This window comes from Nothoprocta perdicaria, unplaced genomic scaffold (assembly GCF_003342845.1).
Source record: "Nothoprocta perdicaria isolate Ctin4 unplaced genomic scaffold, notPer1 scaffold_235, whole genome shotgun sequence".
NCBI lineage: Eukaryota > Metazoa > Chordata > Aves > Tinamiformes > Tinamidae > Nothoprocta > Nothoprocta perdicaria.
In genome coordinates this window covers 753,612-760,520 of record NW_020455461.1, presented here as the reverse complement: position 1 = coordinate 760,520, position 6,909 = coordinate 753,612, and the positions used below count along the sequence as shown (strand labels likewise).

Genomic DNA, 6,909 nt, shown 5'->3' with positions numbered 1-6,909 from the left:
CAGCTCGCGCCGCAGGAGGGGCCGCCGCCCGCGCCGAGCCGCGGGTAAGTGCGCGCCGCTGCCCGCGCGCCGGGCCCCCCGCCGCTGCCCCCGCTTTATAATTCTGTTAATTATTAATTTTGAGGGCAGGGGGAAGCATCCCCCGCTTTTCCCTCCCCCCCCCGCCCGCGCTGTTTTTGCAGGGTGCGTGATTGACGCCCCGCCGCCGATGGAGGGGAAGGGGGGGCGGGGGGCGCTGCGGGCACCCGCCCGTTACATAACGCCCGTGGCCGCCGCCCCAGCCCGTCCCGCGGCGCTGCGCGCAGCCGCCTGCCCGCCCCAGGGAGCCCCTCCACACGCACACACACCCACGCACCGCGCGCCCTGCTCCGCGGCAGCCGCCGCGCAGCTGCCCCGGCCCGCAGCGCGGCAGGGCGACGCGGCGGCTAAGCCTGACAGCATCCCGAAAACCTGCCCCCGCCCCCCTCATCCCAAAGAAACGGCAGCCGCGGGGTGTCTTCTGCGCGGGGATGCGCGGCGGGACGCGGCCCAGGGCGCCGTCCTCCCGCGGGGGCTGCGGGCTGGACAGCGGCGGGCGGCAGCGGGCGCGGATGGAGCCCGCGCCGGCCCCGGCCCCGGCCCCTGCGAGGGGACATACCCGCTGCTTACGCAGCTGATTGAAGCCGTGGGCTGACCATGCTAAAAAACGCCTTGCTTGCTTGTTTTTAATGCTACATTAATCACGGTGATGCCCTAGCTGCGCGATAGAAGTTGTTTTGCTTGAAGCTCGAGCTCATTTGGAGAAGCAGGCTCTTTTGAGAAGGCAGGCTTGCCTGTTTACGCTGACAGAAACGGGTTGTGGGCGCGTGCCGAGGCGGCCAGTGGCGCTTCGAGTCCGGCAGCGCCTTGGAGAAGGAGCCGCTCGACGTTTGGACCCGCTCGCTTGCTCTCGGGCACTAAGCTAAGATTTAAGTTAAAACACCCCCTCCAATATTTTTGCTCCCCGGCGCGCTGGGATTATGTAAGTCTCCGGCGTGAGGACGTGRCTGTATCTGGCAGCCCGTGTCGCTGCGCTGAAGGAATGGCAAGACCGCTCTGTGCTGTGGGGTAGCAGCTCGCGGATGTGCTGCCCTTTCCATTGGCGCAGAGCTGCTGCCTGCCGCCCTTACGTAAGTGGAGGGGGCTCTCCGTGTGCAGCAGGGAGGCTGCTTTTCTSTGCAACGCCATTTCCTCGGAGTGCCCGGCTGCAGGTAAACACAGGTTTGTGACTCGCATCACTGTTGCACTGGGATGCCGTTCCCCTTCCAGAGGGTTAACGAAGCAATAGACCTGTAAGATCTGTTGTACTGGTTGTGATTTGCCAGTTCTCGGCTACTTGCATTTAACAATTGTTTTAATAGAACTGCAGTGGGAGCTGTAGCACTAATGAACTGTAGTCCGGCTGTGATTAGGTGCTAGTGCTGTTATATTCTTGTATTCCCATTCTTCTCGCCAGTGGAATTTCTCTATGGACTCTCCCCTTGCTCTCCTCAGTGCAGTATGTGCTGTGTCTGGACATAAATACTTTTGGGTGCCACTGCCAGCTGGTCAAAAGGAGACATTTTGCTCCTCGYTTGTATTGCATTCATGCCTAGGAGCTGTAGTCAGCTGTGAGTGTTAAGTCTTGGGATGCTTTCAGTCCCTGTGAGTGTTAAGCTCAATTTTCCTCTAATCAAATGTTCTCTCTGGCAATGGCATCAGCTCGGTTCTCTTAAAATGTTTGCAGTTGTTAATGCAAAGGCTCCCTGTCTTTGTGGCATTGGGGAGATCTCTGTGCTGAGCCCCTGATTGACCAGCCTTTTCTTGATAGGTCAAGAAAAATATATGTTGTCTAAGCAGTTGAGGCTTCTCTCCTGTTTTGCTTTAGCCAGTGTAAATTTCTTTTTCTTCCTTTACAAAAGTGTGATACTCACTTTCCTTTGAGGACTGTTCTGGGTGCTTGCTTGCATCCTTGCACTATGTGAAACAGCAGAACCTTTAGGACCTGCTTATTTCCTTGTCTGACAAACATGGACAAACAAGCTCTGGGAATAACCACCTACTGAGTAAGATACTCAAATAGTATAAGGCTACATCATGGGAAGGGCAAGGGGAAAAACAGGACGGAGTTCACCAGCACGTAAGCCCAGATGGATGGGTGTGTTGATGCTGCTGCTGTCATAGTTGAAGCCTTATGTAAGGGATGTGGTGGCATTACAGCATACTGTAGACCTGGTGAAGAATATTTGGGTGTAGAAGGATTTTTATCCCCTCCCCCAGAAGTGTTGTTAGCTGAAACTATGGTTTTAAAAATATATTCTAGTGGAATAGTTGCTAGTGATGGTCTGCATGTGTGCGTAGGTATTTCAAGTGTGTGTGTGTGTGTGTGTGTGTGTGTGTGTGTGTGTGTGTATAAAGAGGAGATTTATAGGAAGTAGAGACAAGCACTGTAATTTGCTAAGAAATAAACTTAATTTTTGTATATCAGTGCTCTTGTAGCATTGACTGTGTAGGTGGATGACAACAGTCATTGCAATAGAAAGGTATTCCTGTCCATAGGCAAAATAAGCTGTGCTTGATAATGTCTTTTCCAAGATTGTTCCTCTGACGGTGTGTGTTACTTCACCAGAGCGAGACGCACAGTTTTGCTGAAGGGAAGCACTGGGTGCCGTGAGTCGCCAGGCGCGCGGAGCTGCGCGCGGGTCCAGGTGAGAGGCTGAGCTCCGCRGCTCCGCGCAGCCTTGCCCTGTCCATAGTGCTAGACACGGCGGGTTGTTCAGGCAGCGCCAGCGTGCAGTTCCTCCGGAGGCCTCTGAGAGGATTTGAGCCTGTGTGGCTGAATATGCAGAGGTAGCTTTGCACAGAACAGTGACGGTTTTGCMTCCCCTGCGGGCTCCACGGCTCTTTTCCCTTTCGTGCTGGGTGCCTGCTCTTAGGTGTGCGTGGTTCCCGTTCCCTCGGATGCCACGTGCGGAGAAACGTGCCCGGAGCAGAGCTGGGGAGCACCGTAACCCCAGGCCACACTGCTGGCAGGGCAGGCCCTGTAGGGGAAGCTGTGTGAGCCCTGCCGAGTGTGTTGTGCCTCATTAGGAGAAGGTCGTCCTTCTGCAGCTTCTGCTTCTGTTCCTTGGTTTGAATGTTTATGCACAGAAATATGGGGAAAAGATCCCATCTGCTGTGCTTTGTCTCTGCTGCTGTTATTTGGCATAAAGTTACATATGGAAAACAAATGAGAATTCCCCTTAGCTCTAATTCTTTAATATTTTAGTTTTAAATTTGGTCTAAAAACATAGATACTGAAATAGGTGCTAATAGTATTATAATAATATTTTGGCAATAACTTGCCAAAATGTAGTGCCTTTCATGCGTGCGTTAATGTCTCCAGTTTGCTCATACACAAATAGTACCTCTCCTGCTCTTTGAAAATATGCTGCYATCATTTCTGCTTCCATTGGGTGGAAGCTCTTAAGATGTATTGGATATTACCTGTTTTGTGGTACATTGGCGATAGTGTCATCAAGAGTGCAGAAACAGAATCTGATTAAAAAGAGAACYTTACAAGTGCATCCTTACCAACCCTTGGTAGAAGATTTGAAGGAGAAGAGAAGGTAAAAACAGGTAATTCTTAATGTAAAACTACTAGGCTGTGTGCCTTGGGGCRGAATTTATTACCTATAGATTTACCTATTTTTAAACATAAAGAACCTTTCAGGTTAAGACCATCTAGGAAATATGAATGCTTGCAGCTGGGTTAGGTCCAGGACATGACATTGGACATTTGGAGAGGCAGAGGTGGGCATTTATGACAGGAGAATCAAACAAAAATAGCAATCTTACCATGAGGTTAAAATTTAAGTAGAATTATTATTTCTTTATTTCTTTTTATTTCTTTATCACTTATTTCTATTATATTATTATTTTTTTTTATTATTTACAAAATTATTTCACCTTTGTGTCCCTTGATTGCATTGTTAGGGATCAGTTGTCTCACTCCTTCCTGCCTACAGTATTTTCTGATTCTTGACCAAATCAACAGACTTTTGACTGTTGATTTCTTGCACGTTCACTCAAGTGCTAGGCATGTTCATACTCGTGTTACAAGTGACCACTTGACTGAATGGAGAATGTTATTCTTTTGGCTAAATGAATAAATGTACAGGTGCTTTTGCAAGTCTCTGTCAACCTTTTATTTTCCTCCCTTTGGAAGATGAGGATACAAGGAGGATCTGCCAGATGAAACTTCTCCATGAACTAGGAAATACTTCGGTGCTGAATGCCTGTTACAGAGTGTGCGGAGCCTCGTCGTGGTTCTTGCCTCCRGGGCTAGCAGAGGTCCAAAGCCTTGCTGGAGTCAAGGCAGGTCACATCCACTGCTCTCCCCTCWGCTTCCCAGGCAGTCAGTCCAGCAGAGCAGGCTCTCAGCTTGGCTAAGCATCACTTCTCCTTGGTGAATCCTTGCTGCCAATCACTTTCTTAGCCTTCCTGTGCTTGGAAATGGYGTCCAGGATGAGCTGCTTGAGTTGCGATGGATTTAGTTGCTGCAGGTGAGAAATAAGGCTGGCATATGCAAAACCAACATTATAGGAAGGAGTAGATGTCAGCAATACCACTACTGCATTGAAGCTTTTTCTTAGTTTTGTCAATCTTGGCAGTTGCATAAATAGAGCCTGCTTGATTTTTTTTTTTTTTTTCTAGTGCCTTTAAAATATCTTTCTCTTAAAATAAATGTGGATTTTGCTTAGTTCATAGGACTTTTGACATCATCTTAGCCAATTGATTATGTCTGTAAATTTCAACGAATTTATTCTATGTTCTAAAGAACACCTGTTTTTAAAATTTGCCACCTTTTCTATTAATGGAAGTGCGTCTGAGTCTTCAGTACATTTCTGTTTTAGTGCTAGCAGAGTAGATTGGTTTATTCTAGTCCTTTGTGCCAAGAGGAATACACTATTGCTTGTTTCTGGGGCTGTTAATAATKCAACAGGGCTTCCATTGAAAACTGGTTTTGTAACACATGCTGCAAGTGACAGCAATTCAACGTGCACTTAGCTAGGCAAAGGAGATGAGAAAATACACGGCGCGCTCCAAAACCAAGGCCCCCTGGCCATAGGGAGATTCCTTCTTACTTTTCTAGAAAAGCGTTGTTTGGCTTGGAGGTTATAAACTGGACTAGTTAATACGTTGACAATTAACAAGCCTATTTATTTTGCATCAGGAGAGTCACTGAACTTGTGCCATGAGCTTTGGTTGCCACCTGGAGAAGATGTGGATAATGTGAAGGGGTGCAAATGGATGCAAATCCTTTTCTAGAGCTGGGTTTGGTCAGTCCTGAGGCTCTGGCCTCCTCCTGCTTCTTGTGKTGTTGTAGCTGTTGAGAACTGCCACACTGGAATTCACAGAAGCAGTAGCCTCCAGGCATCTGCTTTTTTTGAGGGACTGAAAGATTAGTGCGTAGCTTAATCTGGGGCCTTTCCTGCCCAGCTGCCATCGTGCTGCAGGTGAGTACGCACTGCAGCCTCTGGCTGAGAGGAAGCTCCTCTAGTGATGTGGAGGTGCCCCGGAGAGCAGAGGTTTGTGTTCTCAGTGCAGTTTTAGCCCGAGTTACTCAGGACTTCCATCGCATCGATCCCTAGCTTTCTCTCTCCCTCTTCATACCTCTTCCCAGAGTTACAGAATGARGGAGGGCAAAAGGAATCTCCACAGAGCAAGTAGTCCCTCCTGTACCTGGGTCTTCACCACCTGAGCTTCTCTCAACGCTCTTATGTGAAGCTGGTTTGTGATGAAGAGTACTAATTCTAGAAAGGAACATTCGTTCTCAAGGCCAAATATATTCCTTTAAGTGTTTTTTTTTCCTATATCAAGTTGAAAAGCTTTTAATTTTCATAGTTCTTTTGTCTATGATGTGCTGGCAAATTTGAGAACACTTTTAATAGTTGCAGAAGTTGTTTGGTATATGAGATTTTGGGGCTGAGCTCAGCAGGGATTTAGAGTTGTACGAGTTTGATCTCTTACGTGTACTTAATGTTACAGGGAAATTCATGTTGCCTGCTTAGACATCTAGTTGAAGGGGTAGGTATCCTGAGGTGTGGGAAGTGGGCAAGGGAAACGGCAGCAACTGAAAGCAGGTAGAAAAGATATTAAATGGATCTCTCATCCTGCAGACTGTGCAGGACTGTTGTACAGGCCGAGAGAACGTACCCGACTTAAATTCCACTTGGCTCAGAGAATTAGAGCCCTTTCAAGTATTCCATCTGATTATTTTAAATTACCAGATGCTTCGCAAAAATATTTCAGATGTTTGCAGTGGCACGTAGGCTTTCTTGCTTAGGGTTTGTAAACTGCCTTCCCTTCCAAGYGCATTGCCACTGAGCTTCCAGGCTGCATTGCTGGCAGCAAGAAGAGGCTTCCCCTGAAGATCTCTCGRCAGCTTTATTTGTTGCCCAGTAAGACTGCTCAATGACATGACTACTTACTGTGGCAGCGGGCATACTCTTSTCCCCTTATTTGCTTATGGAGTTAACTTTGGCTTTTAGTATCCTCCACAGGTATTAAAATAGAGACATTTTGCACATGCTTGTTCTCTGCCTAGCCAGTTAAGTCAGCCTGGAGACTTCCTGCTTTTAGTTTTTAGCTCCCGTGGATTTGAAATGATGTGCGCTCTGAAGAGACTTCTGCTATTGGAAGTCATGTTTTCCACGKGACAGAGGTAGTTTATACCTCTTTATACCTCTTTATGATCTGATTTTTAATGTGATTTATTTTCCACAGCTTTTCAGCAGTGTTTTGTTTCTTTTGTACCTTGTCTCATGTCCTGTTCTAGATTGTGTAATGTGTGTAGCTATTTTATATATATATATTTAAGTSAACATCTACATGTGATATAATGCTTGCACCAGCTTATAGTTTAACCCC

General features: G+C 47.6%; 1 protein-coding gene across 2 annotated transcripts in view; it reads left to right on the top strand.

Moving 5' to 3' along the window:
• The first annotated feature begins 34 nt into the window (after nucleotides 1-34).
• Nucleotides 35-6,909, top strand: part of TPPP (tubulin polymerization promoting protein) — a 49,543-nt gene continuing 42,668 nt past the window's right edge. Inside the window, exon 1 of one of the 2 annotated variants that reach the window (XM_026039648.1) lies at nucleotides 35-44. The gene's annotated coding sequence lies outside the window, so the exon portion shown is untranslated. Of the gene's footprint in view, nucleotides 45-965; nucleotides 1,230-6,909 lie in introns of those variants that run through there. The other variant, XM_026039646.1, reaches the window with a different exon arrangement.